The sequence below is a fragment of the Protomyctophum bolini genome (genome assembly GCF_963924005.1).
Source record: "Protomyctophum bolini genome assembly, chromosome: 15".
Taxonomy (NCBI): domain Eukaryota; kingdom Metazoa; phylum Chordata; class Actinopteri; order Myctophiformes; family Myctophidae; genus Protomyctophum; species Protomyctophum bolini.
The window spans coordinates 1,376,168-1,397,254 of NC_137876.1; positions in this window are offsets into that span (position 1 = coordinate 1,376,168).

Genomic DNA, 21,087 nt, shown 5'->3' on the forward strand with positions numbered 1-21,087 from the left:
GGCAGGCAGGCAGGCAGGCAAAGAGCTACTCATGTTATGTTATTATGTTATTATAACAGCTACTCATGTTATGTGCAATAATTTGTGCAGTTATGGAAACAGCTCTTTGTGTTTATGCAAGAAAATGTAACACATTTATTTATTTACATATTGTGTGCATGCACATTGTACTTTGATACATTTTGCGAAAATAAAGCAATTGAAAGAGAGAAGTGATCAAGTATCATTAATGTCGTAATTTTATCTACTGGCCCCTGGCCCCTTGCCATTTTTGTAATGTGGCCCACAGGTAAATCTATTTGAGTATCCCTGGTATAACGTATAGGTTTCACCAGGTCTAAATGGGCTAAAAGGAGGCCTCATGCACCGTAGACAGAAAGACAATCGATGTTCTACAACCTTATGATTTGGGATGAATAAAACGGTGCCTGAATTGGCTTGATGTGACACTATGTCTGCTTGTGTATTCTTGATGTGAAAACGGTGCCCCCACAGTGTGTTGAATATGTGTCTGAATACTAACCCATTCTGACCTGAGATCAGATTCATACGAGGTTTCCACTGGACACACACACTGGTCTGATTAACCCATTCTGACCCGAGATCAGATTCTAAAAATGTCAGTCGACTCTTCGATTTTTCAAAAATAGCAGACCTACAAGCTCGTAGCGCGCCACTCGGTGGCGCGCTATGAGCTTGTAGATCTGCTGTTTTTCAATAGCTAAAGCATAACATGATGCTGACACCACAATGGGCTCCCGTTCAGAATGGGCTAATGAGCCTAGACGGATCTGAGCTGAGCGCTACTTGTCCTCCCCTGCACCCCAGTATCTCTAGTAGTGAGACAGCACTAATAATGTCTGTCTGTTTATACGTAACAAACGTGTGAATGTCAGCCTGTATACAGTGTATAGTGTATACACATTTTGTCACTGCTGTAAAGTGACATTGCTTAATATATCACATGACCGTGATACTGTCACGGATGGAAACTGTCACAACAAGAATTGTGATGTGACACTTAAAACATTCAACGACCAGCTGTGTAGGCACTGGCCTACACATATGATATGATACATATGATATTAGTCTTGATTCCAAGTCATGAGTAATATAATATTACTTTTTCTAATGAGTAATAAGTAATAATTAAACATATTATTATCCTAATAAGTAATATTACCTAACACTAGTTGTAACTAAAAGTATGTTTTACTTAAGTAAATAATGGTTTATAGCCTGTGTGCACGAGGCTGTGAGCTTGTAAACGGCTGACTGAAGGACTTCCCACACCGGTGACATCCGTGGGGTTTCTCTCCTGTATCTACAATGGTATAATTTATGTCTCCACAGTGAGGCTGAAAAATGTGGCCTCCCAGTGTGCAAAGTGGGCGTCTAATCTATGCGTACTTGATTGGTCTATTTCATCTCAACGACTCTGCTTGCATAACAAGCCCTTGTTATTGGAGTTGTGTGTACATCTCTACCCCTCCCCCACTGTATCCATGGCAACCAGACGCTCAATGACGATAACATGCTAAAGGCCTTTAGTTATAATGTTGGAGATGAGAGGGATGATCGCACAAAGAGCATTAGTAGTTATTATTATGTGCATCTGTATGAGCATCACTTGGAGTGTCTCACTTTTGTCTCATATACTTGCAGTCTCAAGTGAGACACAACACAATCATAAGGACAATAAAAAACACCCACAATTTTATGAAAATTATAAACGTTGTTTTAATAAACCTGTATGACATGTTTCAGTTTTCATGGCAACGGTTTACAAAGCAGAAAGCATGGTTTACAAAGCAGAAAGCAGGGTTTACAAAGCAGAAAGCAGGGTTTACAAAGCAGAAAGCAGGGTTTACAAAGCAGAAAGCAGGGTTTACAAAGCAGAAAGCAGGGTTTACAAAGCAGAAAGCAGGGTTTACAAAGCAGAAAGCAGGGTTTACAAAGCAGAAAGCACGGTTTACAAAGCAGAAAGCAGGGTTTACAAAGCAGAAAGCACGGTTTACAAAGCAGAAAGCAGGGTTTACAAAGCAGAAAGCACGGTTTACAAAGCAGAAAGCAGGGTTTACAAAGCAGAAAGCACGGTTTACAAAGCAGAAAGCAGGGTTTACAAAGCAGAAAGCAGGGTTTACAAAGCAGAAAGCAGCACATCCCAAACAAATGCAATACCAGAAGCGAGGCGCCGGACACAAGATACATGAAAATCACACTTGTGTGAAGTGAGGGGCGCTGTATTATCATACATCATAATAATCAAATCAAATCATCATCATGGGGTACACACACACACACACACACACACACACACACACTAAGCTGGGCATAGGAGGGGCTAGCAATCTCCGTGTTGGGCATCGCGCACAATTAATTATTAGGGCGGAGACCTCCGTTCCGCCCTCAAGGTGTTCTTCAGATTTTGATTCGTACAATTTGTAAAACAAAATACTAAAAATAAATGCATGATAATACAATTCTTTACAAATATAATGGTGCCTGTCTGCTACATGCGGTAATGTGTTGTACAGGTCTGTGTCACACTGTTCACATTGATAGGGTTTCTCTATCGCACATCATGTGTGCAGGGCATGTGACGCTGTAGGCCGTGATTTGTAGTAAACGCCTTTCCACACAACTCACAGTGGAACGGTCTAAAGCCTGTGTGCACGATGCTGTGAGCTTGTAAACTGCTAGGCTGACTGAAGGACTTCCCACACTGGTCACATCTGTGGGGTTTCTCTCCCGTGTGAGTCATCCGGTGTGCTTTTAAGATGGATACAGTTGTGAAGCTTTTCCCACACTGGTCACAACTAAAAGGTCTGTGTCCTCTGTGAAATCTCTGGTGGACCTTCAGGTGGTCGTTGGTCCTGAAACTTTGGCCACACAGTTCACAGTGGTATGGCTTCTCCCCGGTGTGGATGCGCTGATGGCTCTTGAGAGCAGAACTTTGAGCAAAACCTGTCCCACATTGTTCACAACGGAAGGGTTTTTCTCCCGTGTGTATTACCTGGTGTTGTTTAAGCAGGGAATTCTGACTGAACTTTGCCCCGCACTGGTCGCAAAGGTAGGGTTTCTCTCCAGTGTGAATTTTCCGGTGTGTTTTAAGAGTGGACATCCTTTTGAATTTGTTTCCACACTGGTCACACTCGTAGGGTTTCTCTTCAGTGTGCATTACGTGGTGTTTTTTAAGCAGGGACTTCTTAGGGAAGTTTTTTCCACACTGGTCGCAAACATAGTGTTTCTTTCCTTTGTGAATTTTCCGGTGTATTGTAAGAAGGTACATCTTTGTGAATTTGTTTCCACACTGGTCACACTCGTAGGGTTTCTCTGCAGTGTGCATTACCTGGTGTCTTTCAAGCAGGAACTTATGAGGGAAGTTTTGTCCACACTGGTCGCAAACGTAGGGTTTCTCTCCTTTGTGAATTATCCGGTGTTTTTTAAGATGGGACATCCATTTGAATTTGTTTCCACACTTGTCGCAAACGTAGGGTTTCTCTTCTTTGTGAATTATCCGGTGTTTTATAAGATGGGACATCCATTTGAATTTGTTTCCACACAGTTCACAGTGGTATGGCTTCTCCTCTGTGTGGACACGCTGATGGCTCTTGAGAGCAGCACTTTGAGCAAAACATGTCCCACATTGTTCACAACGGAAGGGTTGGTGTAGTTGGAGTAGTTGGTGTGTTTTAAGCTGGGAATTCTTATCGAATTTTTCCCCGCACTGGTCGCAACCGTAGGGTTTCTCTCCAGTGTGAATTATCCGGTGTCTTTTAAGACTGGACATCTTTGTGAATTTGTTTCCACACTGGTCACACTCGTAGGGTTTCTCTCCAGTGTGCATTACCTGGTGTCTTTTAAGCAGGGACTTAATAGGGAAGTTTTTTCCACACTGGTCACAGCAGTGGATCTGTGGCGGTTTGGCCGCGCTTATTCTGTGTTCATTCACAGCTGAGCAGACGTAGAGATCGGACTGACGATCAGACCCTGGGTTGAAAACAAAGATGAAGGGAATATAGTTGAGAGGTAGAAAGACTTATTTAGGCTTTGAAAATGTTTAACAATGACTAAATTAACACGCATTCCATGTTCAATACTTTACTTTATTTAACAAAATAGTGAATCATTCCATCATAATAGTTTGTCATAATGGCCAGTATATATTTCAACATGTTTTATCTACACAACTAGTGCACTAACCATGCAGTGGTGCAGTGTTGTTTCAGTCGACTAAAACTAAGACAAAAAGTATTTGGCGACTACCTTTTTTCACTGACGGAAACTACATGGAAACTAAATTAAAACTGAAGCTATGATGACTAAAAACTAAGAGTAAATACAATGACAATTTCGTCAAAACTAGACGGAAATGTTAGGAAGGGACTAGTGGACAAGAGATCCAGTAGAATTCATTTTACAAGCTCACAACGCGTCGCAGCGCGGCGCGTTGTGAGCTTGAGATCAGCTATTTTCAGCAAGTGAAACAAACTGTCATTATGACGGTTTCAAGGCCCGCCAAAATACATTTTGTTCGACTAAATCAACTGTGGATTTAGTCGACTAAAATCTTATGATGTTTAGTCTAAACTAAATTAAAACTATTCAAGAGACCATGACAAAAAACTAAAATCAGAATTTGCTGCCCAAAACAACACTATACAGTGGTGTAAGTAGCCTATAAAACAACACTATACAGTGGTGTAAGTAGCCTATAAAACAACACTATACAGTGGTGTAAGTAGCCTATAAAACAACACTATACAGTGGTGTAAGTAGCCTATAAAACAACACTATACAGTGGTGTAAGTAGCCTATAAAACAACACTATACAGTGGTGTAAGTAGCCTATAAAACAACACTATACAGTGGTGTAAGTAACCTATAAAACAACACTATACAGTGGTGTAAGTAGCCTATAAAACAACACTATACAGTGGTGTAAGTAGCCTATAAAACAACACTATACAGTGGTGTAAGTAGCCTATAAAACAACACTATACAGTGGTGTAAGTAGTCTATGTTATATATATTATAAAACAACACTATACAGTGGTGTAAGTAGCCTATAAAACAACACTATACAGTGGTGTAAGTAGCCTATATTATATATATTATAAAACAACACTATACAGTGGTGTAAGTAGCCTATAAAACAACACTATACAGTGGTGTAAGTAGCCTATAAAACAACACTATACAGTGGTGTAAGTGCCTATATTATATATATTATATATATTATAAAACAACACTATACAGTGGTGTAAGTAGCCTATATTATATTATAAAACAACACTATACAGTGGTGTAAGTAGCCTATATTATATATATTATAAAACAACACTATACAGTGGTGTAAGTAGCCTATAAAACAACACTATACAGTGGTGTAAGTAGCCTATAAAACAACACTATACAGTGGTGTAAGTGCCTATATTATATATATTATATATATTATAAAACAACACTATACAGTGGTGTAAGTAGCCTATATTATATTATAAAACAACACTATACAGTGGTGTAAGTAGCCTATATTATATATATTATATAACAACACTATACAGTGGTGTAAGTAGCCTATAAAACAACACTATACAGTGGTGTAAGTAGCCTATAAAACAACACTATACAGTGGTGTAAGTAGCCTATAAAACAACACTATACAGTGGTGTAAGTAGCCTATAAAACAACACTATACAGTGGTGTAAGTAGCCTATATTATATATATTATAAAACAACACTACGGTGGTGTAATGTAGCCTACATTTACTTAACTTCTGTGCTTAAGTACACTTTTGAGTTACATTGAGTATTTCCGATTTCCAGTAGGCCTACTTGTATTTCTACTCCACTACTATTCCATCATAATAGTTTGTCGTATAATTCTACATGTTTTATTTATCTACACAACTAGTGACCTAACCGTGACATAATAATCCATGAGAATGCTTAATTATGACATCATGGTAATGGAAATAATACTAGAAAAGCATAAACAAAATGTGAGACGTTTACAGTTCACAAAAAATGTACAACTATTCTATATAAAAAGAGAAAAAGTGTAGGATTCCAAATAGAAGCCAGATTAAATCATCTTGAATACACACACAATAAGAGAGAAGCGGACTAAAGAGAGATGAGAGACAATCAGTGACTCACTGAGGTCTTGGTGGTCTTTGGATTCCTCCCGTTCAGCGGAAGTGTCCCCGGTATTAGTGGGAGGGCAGAGAGAGTTCATCTTGGCCTTAAATCTGGACTCCACAGTCAGTCAGCTCTGGTTGAAATCTGGACTCCACAGTCAGTCAGCTCTGGTTGAAACCTGGACTCCACAGTCAGTCAGCTCTGGTTGAAATCTGGACTCCTGGGTTGAAATCTGGACTCCACAGTCAGTCAGCTCTGGTTGAAATCTGGACTCCTGGTTGAAATCTGGACTCCACAGTCAGTCAGCTCTGGTTGAAATCTGGACTCCTGGGTTGAAATCTGGACTCCACAGTCAGTCAGCTCTGGTTGAAATCTGGACTCCTGGTTGAAATCTGGACTCCACAGTCAGTCAGCTCTGGTTGAAATCTGGACTCCTGGTTGAAATCTGGACTCCACAGTCAGTCAGCTCTGGTTGAAATCTGGACTCCTGGGTTGAAATCTGGACTCCACAGTCAGTCAGCTCTGGTTGAAATCTGGACTCCTGGTTGAAATCTGGACTCCACAGTCAGTCAGCTCTGGTTGAAACGATTGGTGTCCTGGAGGAGTTTTGTGGAGAAATGTCAACTACAAACTCCTTTTATGAAAAGCAGGCTTTCTAGTCCTGAAAAGTTGCAATGCGAAAATAGAAGCCATCGTTCTCACGATAATGAAAATCTAAACATTTTTGTAAAAAAAAATCTTGTTTAAAAAATAATCTGCCTAATGATGACTGTGTCTCCTATGAGACACAGACTGAGTAGGCTAGAAAGAAATCGTGCCATTTTATCATGATTATTAGTGAGGAGCTATTATATAAAGATAGGTTGAAAAGTGGTGAAGTGGTCCTTTAAAATTTCACCAAAACCAGAGCAGAACTCCCACCACGGGACTCGGACATTCAATGAATACAGTTGTAACCACTATATTAATGGCAAGTATTTCATACAAATTAAGTTAAAACAAAATCTGAACTATCCCTTTAATGAATCTACAGAAGCAGTGGTGAGGTCATGAAGTAACTACAGTATGTGGGAATTATTGGCCAAATCACAAAACAAGATCCATTTTCTTATAATTCTATATTCCAGATGATAACATCCTCTCCAGCACTGAGTGAGACTGTCTTTGATGACTAATTAATTACACCACAATATTAGTGTAATATTCATCATAGATACGAAAGAAAAGGTCAGGAAAATATTCATCAACATCAGATACGAAAGCAAAAGTAAGACTTGATAAAAAATTAAATACTTTATGATGATAGTGTTGATCCAAGACTGAGTTCACTAACATCAAGTGAATTTAAATGAGAGAAGTTGGTGATTGAGGAAAAATAAATGCTTATTAAAAGCATAGCATGAAACAAAAGAGCTGGAGGTCAAATGTATTCACACCTAATCAATACAATCCTGACATTATCCTGTTCATCATAACCTGTCCTGTCCACTATATGCCTGTGTGTCTGCCACACCTCTCTGTCCGATATGTACACAGACAGCACACACAAAAACGAGCTCTCTCTCTCTCTCTCTCTCTCTCTCTCTCTCTCTCTCTCTCTCTCACACACACACACACTATTGACTCGGACTTACCCGGTTATGTTTTGAAAGTCAGTGTGCGCCACAGCAGCCATCAGCGCCTGAAGTGTTCAAACAAGATGTGAGCAGTATAAAGTATAAAGTTGCATCTAGCCTACTGCGCATTGTGCGGCTTTTAACAGCTCGTCACATTCTGTAGATAGGCTGACATGAATGAGAATGAGATGCAGTCTCTCTCTGGCTATCTGTGTCGTGATCACCACATCGTGACTGAGCGGTTGGTTGGAGGTTGGCTCGCGATTAGAATAAACCAACCCCGGGTGTGATCTAGTTCTCAGCGCTCCTCTGGCTGAGTGCGTGCGGCGTGCCGTTCCGTTCCGTTCTGTGCTTACTGCTTAGTTCTCCCGGCTTCGGCTTCTACACAGTTGTCAAAATGAGGAACTAGCAGAACTCAACTGACATCCTGTATGTTCCAACGTGCGGACGGTGCGGTGCAACAAGATACCGCTGTAGCCTGGCTGGCACACAATGTTTGCGTGTGCGAAATGCTATGTGCGTACACACCAGGTACACACACACACACACACACACACACACACACACACACACACACACACACACACACTGTACACACACACACACGCACACACACACACACACACACACACACACACACACCCACAATCAGCTGACCACTCTAAGCCATAGTGCAATAAGACTAGAGAAGCAAAATGTAAACTTATGTGAACTCGGTAAAGGTTGTTGTAGTGTAATGTTATTTCATTTATTTTTTAATTTAATTTAACCAAAGCTCAGTCCAGTTTCTTTAAAGCAGTTTTTCAAACATTTACATTTAGTCAACAATTAAGGGCCATCAAGAAGAGATGATTTAGTTTCTCAATATCTTCCAAACATTTTCAAAAGCTCACAATGAGTCTGACAAAGGCGTATTACTGTATTTATTAAATCTGAAACGCGTAAGGCTGTCATTACTCCGAGTAACCACTAGAGGGAAGTGTTGGCCTAAAAGTGACAGTCATTTACAGTTTGTAGAAAGAGGCCAGTTCAACACAAGCTCTGATAAAACCCAGAAAAGCATTATTAAAGACTTGTTTACATTGAGGTCCATCACCTCCTTCAGCTTTCCACACTTCATTTGAAGACCTATGTCTTCATGGCAGCTTTGAGATCACACACACACACACACACACACACACAGGTCAGTTAACTTTGTGTGTATTCATTATATTATCAGTTATTTAAACCAGTGGTTGTCAAACTGGCTGGTATTCAGGGACCCAAAACTCCTAGTCCTGCGGTCCCGAGGCTATGAGACCCCCCTGGGGACCCCCAGCTAAATTATTAATATAGCATTTACAATATACTTTAACCCTATTTATACGTTCAGCATGCGGTTATTCAAAAGATAGCCTTTAATTATGAGCTTTAATTGTCAGAGTCGATCATTGTGAGCTTTTGAAAATGTTTGGAAAGATATTGAGAAACTAAATCATCTCTTCTTGATGGCCCTTAATTGTTGACTAAATGTAAATGTTTGACAAACTGCTTTAAAGAAACTGGACTGAGCTTTGGTTCAATTAAATTAAAAAATAAATGAAATAACATTACACTACAACAACCTTTACCGAGTTCACATAAGTTTACATTTTGCTTCTCTATACACTATGGCTTAGAGTGGTCAGCTGATTGTGGGTGCGTGTGTGTGTGTGTGTGTGTGTGTGTGTGTGTGTGTGTGTGTGTGTGTGTGTGTGTGTGTGTGTGTGACTGACCGACCGTGTGTGTGTGTGTGTGTCACTGTGTGTGTGTGTGTGTGTGTGACTGACCGTGTGTGTGTGTGTGTGTGTGTGTGTGTGTGTGTGTGTGTGTGTGTGTGTGTGTGTGTGTGTGTGTGTGTGTGTGTGTGTGTACGTGCGTGCGCGCACACAAAGCATTTCGCACACGCAAACATTGTGTGCCAGCCAGGCTACAGCGGTATCTTGTCATGTCACGTTGGAACATACAGGATGTCAGTTGAGTTCTGCTAGTTCCTCATTTTGACAACTGTGTAGAAGCCGAAGCCGGGAGAACTAAGCACAGAACGGAACGGCACGCCGCACGCACTCAGCCAGAGGAGCGCTGAGAACTAGATCACCAACGTCCAACCCGGAAAGAAGGCGCACATTCTGTAATTCGATCACGACACAGATAGCCAGAGAGAGACTGCATCTCATTCTCATTCATGTCAGCCTATCTACAGAATGTGACGAGCTGTTAAAAGCCGCACAGTGCGCAGTAGGCTAGATGCAACTTTATACTGCTCACATCTTGTTTGAACACTTCGGGCGCTGATGGCTGCTGCTGTGTGGCGCACACTGACTTTCAAAACAAAACCGGGTAAGTCCGAGTCAATTGTGTGTGTGTGTGTGTGTGTGTGTGTGTGTGTGTCAGTGTGAGAGAGAGAGAGAGAGAGAGAGAGCTCGTTTTTGTGTGTGCTGTCTGTGTACATGTCGGACAGAGAGGTGTGGCAGACACACAGGCATATAGTGGACAGGACAGGTTATGATGAACAGGATAATGTCAGGATTGTATTGATTAGGTGTGAATACATTTGACCTCCAGCTCTTTTGTTTCATGCTATGCTTTTAATAAGCATTTATTTTTCCTCAATCACCAACTTCTCTCATTTAAATGCACTTGATGCTATAGTGAACTCAGTCTGGGATCAACACTATCATCATAAAGTATTTAATTTTTATCAAGTCTTACTTTTGCTTTCGTATCTGATGTTGATGAATATTTTCCTGACCTTTTCTTTCGTATCTATGATGAATATTACACTAATATTGTGGTGTAATTAATTAGTCATCAAAGACAGTCTCACTCAGTACTGGAGAGGATGTTATCATCTGGAATATAGAATTATAAGAAAATGGATCTTGTTTTGTGATTTGGCCAATAATTCCCACATACTGTAGTTACTTCGACTGCTTCTGTAGATTAATTAAAGGGATAGTTCAGATTTTTAATTTGTATGAAATACTTGCCATTAATATAGTGGTTACAACTGTATTCATTGAATGTCCGAGTCCCGTGGTGGGAGTTCTTCTCTGGTTTTGGTGAAATATTAAAGGACCACTTCACCACTTTTCAACCTATCTTCATATAATAGCTCCTCACTCATAATCATGATAAAATGGCACGATTTATTTTTAGCCTACTCAGTCTGTGTCTCATAGGAGACACAGACACAGTCATAGGCAGATTATTTTTTAAACAATAATTTTTGTATTCTTTATTATCGTGAGAACGATGGCTTCCATTTTCGCATTGCAACTTTTCAGGACTAGAAAGCCTGCTTTTCATAAAAGGAGTTTGTAGTTGACATTTCTCCACAAAACTCCTCCAGGACACCAATCGTTTCAACCAGAGCTGACTGACTGTGGAGTCCAGATTTCAGGCCAAGATGAACTCTCTCTGCCCTCCCACTAATACCGGGGACACTTCCGCTGAACGGGAGGAATCCAAAGACCACCAAGACCTCAGTGAGTTACTGATTGTCTCTCATCTCTCTTTAGTCCGCTTCTCTCTTAGGTCACATTCTCACCAGAGAGCTTTGCTGCGATTAAAACGAATCCTGCTGCGCATTTTCAGAAAGTGCACTTCGTTTGACAGGTGTGAAGGCTCATTCGAATCCTAATGCGTATCAAAGAACCGCATTTTACTGGGGTTTCGCTTCGCTTCCAATCGCACTTGATTACGATTCGGCGCAGGTGTGAATGCAATCCGCAGTAAATAAAGGAAATGAAGCAAACGATGTGGCGGGAGAGGAGCTGAACACAGTTGGAGACGGAGAAGGCATATTTTACGCAGCGCAAAGATGTCCCGTTACCGTGGATAGACGTGGTCGAATGAGGAGACTGAAGCCCTGATCGAAATGAGGACGAGTACATTAATCAATTGCTTAAGAAAACACATAAAAACACTGCAGTGTAGCCTATTATAGCCTACAGAATATTCTGTCTGTCTGTGTGTGCCGTAAACATGGAGTGCTGTCACTGTGTGGGGACTGGGGAGTTATATCAGTGCGCTCAGCGTTGTGCCCAAAAGAACAGTGTGTGGCGGCTGCGTGTGTAGAGAGAGAGAGAGAGAGGGGGGGGGGGTCCCAGACGGCACGACACATGCACGTTATGAGTGTAATTTTATCACCATAGATTTCACTGTGTAGGCTAGTTTATGAATGGAACACATTGATAAAGGTCCCCCCTGCTGCGTTTCCAATTGCTGCGAATGACAGTGTGAAGGCAAACCGCATCAAATTAAATATGCAAGAATCCCAAATTCTCCGCCCATACGCATTTGAGTCTACCGAAGTATTAGGTGAGAATGTGACCTTATTGTATCAGTGTATTCAAGATGATTTAATCTGGCTTCTATTTGGAATCCTACACTTTTTCTCTCGCCTTTTTTATATATAATAGTTGTACATTTGTAGTGAACTGTAAACGTCTCACATTTTGTTTATGCTTTTCTAGTATTACTTCCATTACCATGATGTCATAATTAAGCATTCTCATGGATTATTATGTCACGGTTAGGTCACTAGTTGTGTAGATAAATAAAACATGTTGAATTATACGACAAACTATTATGATGGAATAGTGTAGTGGAGTAGAAATACAAGTACTGGAAATTGGAAATAGGCCTACTCAAAGTAACTCAAAAGTGTACTTAAGCACAGAAGTTAAGTAAATGTAGGCTACATTACACCACTGTAGTGTTGTTTTATAATATATATAACATAGGCTACTTACACCACTGTATAGTGTTGTTTTATAATATATATAATATAGGCTACTTACACCACTGTATAGTGTTGTTTTATAGGCTACTTACACCACTGTATAGTGTTGTTTTATAGGCTACTTACACCACTGTATAGTGTTGTTTTATAATATATATAATATAGGCTACTTACACCACTGTATAGTGTTGTTTTATAATATATATAATATAGGCTACTTACACCACTGTATAGTGTTGTTTTATAATATAGGCTACTTACACCACTGTAGTGTTGTTTTATAGGCTACTTACACCACTGTAGTGTTGTTTTATAGGCTACTTACACCACTGTATAGTGTTGTTTCATAATATATATAACATAGGCTACTTACACGACTGTATAGTGTTGTTTTATAATATATATAACATAGGCTACTTACACCACTGTATAGTGTTGTTTTATAATATATATAACATAGGCTACTTACACCACTGTATAGTGTTGTTTTATAATATATATAATATAGGTTACTTACACCACTGTATAGTGTTGTTTTATAGGCTACTTACACCACTGTATAGTGTTGTTTTATAATATATATAACATAGGCTACTTACACCACTGTATAGTGTTGTTTTATAATATATATAACATAGGCTACTTACACCACTGTATAGTGTTGTTTTATAATATATATAATATAGGCTACTTACACCACTGTATAGTGTTGTTTTATAGGCTACTTACACCACTGTATAGTGTTGTTTTATAATATATATAATATAGGCTACTTACACCACTGTATAGTGATGTTTTATAATATATATATAATATAGGCTACTTACACCACTGTATAGTGTTGTTTTATAGGCTACTTACACCACTGTATAGTGTTGTTTTATAATATATATAATAAAGGCTACTTACACCACTGTATAGTGTTGTTTTATAGGCTACTTACACCACTGTATAGTGTTGTTTTATAACATATAATATAGGCTACTTACACCACTGTATAGTGTTGTTTTATAGGCTACTTACACCACTGTATAGTGTTGTTTTATAGGCTACTTACACCACTGTATAGTGTTGTTTTATAGGCTACTTACACCACTGTATAGTGTTGTTTTATAACATATAATATAGGCTACTTACACCACTGTATAGTGTTGTTTTATAGGCTACTTACACCACTGTATAGTGTTGTTTTATAGGCTACTTACACCACTGTATAGTGTTGTTTTATAGGCTACTTACACCACTGTATAGTGTTGTTTTATAGGCTACTTACACCACTGTATAGTGTTGTTTTATAATATATATAATATAGGCTACTTACACCACTGTATAGTGTTGTTTTATAATATATATAATATAGGCTACTTACACCACTGTATAGTGATGTTTTATAGGCTACTTACACCACTGTATAGTGTTGTTTTATAATATATATAACATAGGCTACTTACACCACTGTATAGTGTTGTTTTATAATATATATAATATAGGCTACTTACACCACTGTATAGTGTTGTTTTATAATATAGGCTACTTACACCACTGTAGTGTTGTTTTATAGGCTACTTACACCACTGTAGTGTTGTTTTATAGGCTACTTACACCACTGTATAGTGTTGTTTTATAATATAGGCTACTTACACCACTGTAGTGTTGTTTTATAGGCTACTTACACCACTGTAGTGTTGTTTTATAGGCTACTTACACCACTGTAGTGTTGTTTTATAGGCTACTTACACCACTGTAGTGTTGTTTTATAGGCTACTTACACCACTGTATAGTGTTGTTTTATAATATAGGCTACTTACACCACTGTAGTGTTGTTTTATAGGCTACTTACACCACTGTAGTGTTGTTTTATAGGCTACTTACACCACTGTAGTGTTGTTTTATAGGCTACTTACACCACTGTAGTGTTGTTTTATAGGCTACTTACACCACTGTATAGTGTTGTTTTATAGGCTACTTACACCACTGTATAGTGTTGTTTTATAATATATATAACATAGGCTACTTACACCACTGTAGTGTTGTTTTATAGGCTACTTACACCACTGTAGTGTTGTTTTATAGGCTACTTACACCACTGTATAGTGTTGTTTTATAGGCTACTTACACCACTGTATAGTGTTGTTTTATAATATATATAACATAGGCTACTTACACCACTGTAGTGTTGTTTTATAGGCTACTTACACCACTGTATAGTGTTGTTTTATAATATAGGCTACTTACACCACTGTAGTGTTGTTTTATAGGCTACTTACACCACTGTAGTGTTGTTTTATAGGCTACTTACACCACTGTAGTGTTGTTTTATAGGCTACTTACACCACTGTAGTGTTGTTTTATAGGCTACTTACACCACTGTATAGTGTTGTTTTATAATATAGGCTACTTACACCACTGTAGTGTTGTTTTATAGGCTACTTACACCACTGTAGTGTTGTTTTATAGGCTACTTACACCACTGTAGTGTTGTTTTATAGGCTACTTACACCACTGTAGTGTTGTTTTATAGGCTACTTACACCACTGTATAGTGTTGTTTTATAGGCTACTTACACCACTGTATAGTGTTGTTTTATAATATATATAACATAGGCTACTTACACCACTGTATAGTGTTGTTTTATAATATATATAACATAGGCTACTTACACCACTGTATAGTGTTGTTTTATAATATATATAATATAGGTTACTTACACCACTGTATAGTGTTGTTTTATAGGCTACTTACACCACTGTAGTGTTGTTTTATAGGCTACTTACACCACTGTAGTGTTGTTTTATAGGCTACTTACACCACTGTAGTGTTGTTTTATAGGCTACTTACACCACTGTATAGTGTTGTTTTATAATATAGGCTACTTACACCACTGTAGTGTTGTTTTATAGGCTACTTACACCACTGTAGTGTTGTTTTATAGGCTACTTACACCACTGTAGTGTTGTTTTATAGGCTACTTACACCACTGTAGTGTTGTTTTATAGGCTACTTACACCACTGTATAGTGTTGTTTTATAGGCTACTTACACCACTGTATAGTGTTGTTTTATAATATATATAACATAGGCTACTTACACCACTGTAGTGTTGTTTTATAGGCTACTTACACCACTGTAGTGTTGTTTTATAGGCTACTTACACCACTGTATAGTGTTGTTTTATAGGCTACTTACACCACTGTATAGTGTTGTTTTATAATATATATAACATAGGCTACTTACACCACTGTAGTGTTGTTTTATAGGCTACTTACACCACTGTATAGTGTTGTTTTATAATATAGGCTACTTACACCACTGTAGTGTTGTTTTATAGGCTACTTACACCACTGTAGTGTTGTTTTATAGGCTACTTACACCACTGTAGTGTTGTTTTATAGGCTACTTACACCACTGTAGTGTTGTTTTATAGGCTACTTACACCACTGTATAGTGTTGTTTTATAATATAGGCTACTTACACCACTGTAGTGTTGTTTTATAGGCTACTTACACCACTGTAGTGTTGTTTTATAGGCTACTTACACCACTGTAGTGTTGTTTTATAGGCTACTTACACCACTGTAGTGTTGTTTTATAGGCTACTTACACCACTGTATAGTGTTGTTTTATAGGCTACTTACACCACTGTATAGTGTTGTTTTATAATATATATAACATAGGCTACTTACACCACTGTATAGTGTTGTTTTATAATATATATAACATAGGCTACTTACACCACTGTATAGTGTTGTTTTATAATATATATAATATAGGTTACTTACACCACTGTATAGTGTTGTTTTATAGGCTACTTACACCACTGTATAGTGTTGTTTTATAATATATATAACATAGGCTACTTACACCACTGTATAGTGTTGTTTTATAATATATATAACATAGGCTACTTACACCACTGTAGTGTTGTTTTATAGGCTACTTACACCACTGTATAGTGTTGTTTTATAATATATATAACATAGGCTACTTACACCACTGTATAGTGTTGTTTTATAATATATATAACATAGGCTACTTACACCACTGTATAGTGTTGTTTTATAATATATATAACATAGGCTACTTACACCACTGTATAGTGTTGTTTTATAATATATATAACATAGGCTACTTACACCACTGTATAGTGTTGTTTTATAATATATATAACATAGGCTACTTACACCACTGTATAGTGTTGTTTTATAGGCTACTTACACCACTGTATAGTGTTGTTTTATAATATATATAACATAGGCTACTTACACCACTGTATAGTGTTGTTTTATAATATATATAACATAGGCTACTTACACCACTGTATAGTGTTGTTTTATAATATATATAATATAGGCTACTTACACCACTGTATAGTGTTGTTTTATAATATATATAATATAGGCTACTTACACCACTGTATAGTGTTGTTTTATAATATATATAACATAGGCTACTTACACCACTGTATAGTGTTGTTTTATAATATATATAACATAGGCTACTTACACCACTGTATAGTGTTGTTTTATAGGCTACTTACACCACTGTATAGTGTTGTTTTATAGGCTACTTACACCACTGTATAGTGTTGTTTTATAATATATATAACATAGGCTACTTACACCACTGTATAGTGTTGTTTTATAATATATATAATATAGGCTACTTACACCACTGTATAGTGTTGTTTTATAGGCTACTTACACCACTGTATAGTGTTGTTTTATAGGCTACTTACACCACTGTATAGTGTTGTTTTATAATATATATAATATAGGCTACTTACACCACTGTATAGTGTTGTTTTATAATATATATAACATAGGCTACTTACACCACTGTATAGTGTTGTTTTATAATATATATAACATAGGCTACTTACACCACTGTATAGTGTTGTTTTATAGGCTACTTACACCACTGTATAGTGTTGTTTTATAGGCTACTTACACCACTGTATAGTGTTGTTTTATAGGCTACTTACACCACTGTATAGTGTTGTTTTATAATATATATAACATAGGCTACTTACACCACTGTATAGTGTTGTTTTATAGGCTACTTACACCACTGTATAGTGTTGTTTTGGGCAGCAGATTCTGATTTAGTTTTAGTCATGGTCTCTTGAATAGTTTTAGTTTAGTTTAGACTAAACATCATAAGATTTTAGTCGACTAAATCCACAGTTGATTTAGTCGAACAAAATGTATTTTGGTGGGCCTTGATACAACGCATTGTGAGCTTGTAGATCTGCTATTTTCAGCATGCAACTAATTGTAAAATTACTTATACTGGATCTCGTGTCCACTATAGCCCCTACCTAACATTTCCGTCTAGTTTTTATTTTGTTGAAGAAATTGTCTTAGTTTTTTAGTCATCATAGCTTTAGTTTTAATGTAGTTTCCATGTAGTGAAAAAAGGTAGTCGCCAAATACTTTTTGTCTTAGTTTTAGTCGACTGAAACAACACTGCACCACTGCATGGTTAGTGCACTAGTTGTGTAGATAAAACATGTTGAAATATATACTGGCCATTATGACAAACTATTATGATGGAATGATTCACTATTTTGTTAAATAAAGTAAAGTATTGAACATGGAATGCGTGTTAATTTAGTCATTGTTAAACATTTTCAAAGCCTAAATAAGTCTTTCTACCTCTCAACTATATTCCCTTCATCTTTGTTTTCAACCCAGGGTCTGATCGTCAGTCCGATCTCTACGTCTGCTCAGCTGTGAATGAACACAGAATAAGCGTGGCCAAACCGCCAAAGATCCACTGCTGTGACCAGTGTGGAAAAAACTTCCCTAAGAAGTCCCTGCTTAAAAAACACCAGGTAATGCACACTGGAGAGAAACCCTACGAGTGTGACCAGTGTGGAAACAAATTCACAAAGATGTCCCATCTTAAAAGACACTGGAAAATTCACACCGGAGAGAAACCCTACCTTTGCGACCAGTGCGGGGCAAAATTCAGTCAGAATTCCGAGCTTAAACAACACCAGGTAATCCACACGGGAGAAAAACCCTTCCGTTGTGAACAATGTGGGACAGGTTTTGCTCAAAGTTCTGCTCTCAAGATCCATCAGCGCATCCACACCGGGGAGAAGCCATACCACTGTGAACTGTGTGGCCAAAGTTTCAGGACCAACGACCACCTGAAGGTCCACCAGAGATTTCACAGAGGACACAGACCTTTTAGTTGTGACCAGTGTGGAAAAAGCTTCACAACTGTATCCATCTTAAAAGCACACCGGATGACTCACACAGGAGAGAAACCCCACGGATGTGACCAGTGTGGGAAGTCCTTCAGTCAGCCTAGCAGTTTACAAGCTCACAGCCTCATGCACACAGGCTTTAGACCGTTCCACTGTGAGTTGTGTGGAAAGGCGTTTACTACAAATCACGGCCTACAGCGTCACCAGCCCTGCACACATGGGCGGTAGAGAAACCCTATCAATGTGAACAGTGTGACACAGAGACCACAGACCTGTACAACACATTGCCACGTGTAGCAGACAGGCACCATTATATTTGTAAAGAATTGTATTATCATGCATTTATTTTTAGTATTTTGTTTTACAAATTGTATGAATCAAAATCTGAGGAACACCTTGAGGGCGGAACGGAGGTCTCCGCCCTATTCATTAATTGTGCGCGATGCCCAACACGGAGATTGCTAGCCCCTCCTATGCCCAGCTTAGTGTGTGTGTGTGTGTGTGTGTGTGTGTGTGTGTGTGTGTACCCCATGATGATGATTTGATTATTATGATGTATGATAATACAGCGCCCCTCACTTCACACAAGTGTGATTTTTATGTATCTTGTGTCCGGCGCCTCGCTTCTGGTATTGCATTTGTTTGGGATGTGCTGCTTTCTGCTTTGTAAACCCTGCTTTCTGCTTTGTAAACCCTGCTTTCTGCTTTGTACCTGCTTTCTGCTTTGTAAACCCTGCTTTCTGCTTTGTAAACCCTGCTTTCTGCTTTGTAAACCCTGCTTTCTGCTTTGTACCTGCTTTCTGCTTTGTAAACCCTGCTTTCTGCTTTGTAAACCCTGCTTTCTGCTTTGTAAACCCTGCTTTCTGCTTTGTAAACCCTGCTTTCTGCTTTGTAAACCGCTGCCATGAAAAATGAAACATGTCATACAGGTTTATTAAAACAACGTTTATAATTTTCATAAAATTGTGGGTGTTTTTCATTGTCCTTATGGGTTGTGTCTCACTTGAGACTGCAAGTATATGAGACAAAAGTGAGACACTCCAAGTGAGCATACAGATGCACATAATAATAACTACTAATGCTCTTTGTGCGATCATCCCTCTCATCTCCAACATTATAACTAAAGGCCTTTAGCATGTTATCGTCATTGAGCGTCTGGTTGCCATGGATACAGTGGGGGAGGGGTAGAGATGTACACACAACTTAAATAACAAGGGCTTGTTATGCAAGCAGAGTCATTGAGATGAAATAGACCAATCAAGTACGCATAGATTAAACGCCCACTTTGCACACGTTGGCTCCAGAGTCCTTCACAACAACAATGGAACCTTAATGTGTCCGTGGTGGACAAAGTACTCGAGTCAGAGACCTATAGAGACCTATAGGGCACAGTGGATAGGGAGGACTTTCACTCAGAACAGGTTATGTTGATTGACATTCTTAGGCTGGGAGGCTTTTTTCAACCTCAGTGTGGAGACATAAATTATACCATTGTAGATACAGGAGAGAAACCCCACGGATGTGACCGGTGTGGGAAGTCCTTCAGTCAGCCGTTTACAAGCTCACAGCCTCGTGCACACAGGCTATAAACCATTATTTACTTAAGTAAAACATACTTTTAGTTACAACTAGTGTTAGGCAATATTACTTAGGATAAAAATATGTTTAATTATTACTTAGGCCTATTACTCATTAGAAAAAGTAATATTATATTACTTATGACTTGGAATCAAGACTAATATAATTTTACATGTTACTTTTGTGCCCCCCATCCACAAAAAAGGGATGTACAACAACTGTTTAGTCAGCTTCTTTTAGAACAGAATCCAATTGTTTTGAATAATAATATTAAGAAGACGAGTCACCAATCAGCCATAAAGGCTATAAAATGAAGCAGTAATCCTTTAAATTAAATGTTTTCAAGACAACAGCCAACAAAACAAAAAAGTTACATGTAATATGTGCATTTTTTTTATTTTACAAAGTAATACTGTTTTGGCAGAGTAAAACCTCACACTACTCGTTACTGGGAAAAGTTATAATATTACTAGTAACTATATTACTGCCCAATACTTACTTATCTGTATATTACTCAATACAAAACAATAGAGCACAGTGAATAATGCTAGGTTGTGACATGAAGGAGAATGCTAGGTTGTGATTGGTGGACCGATGCTTCTATTGTGCTCCTTTTTGGCCAATCATTCCAAGCGGTTCATTGTCCTACCTCAGGCTCACTAAGCATAACAAGGAGTTTGTAGTTGACATTTCTCCACAAAACTCCTCCAGGACACCAATCGTTTCAACCGGAGCTGACTGACTGTGGAGTCCAGATTTCAACCAGAGC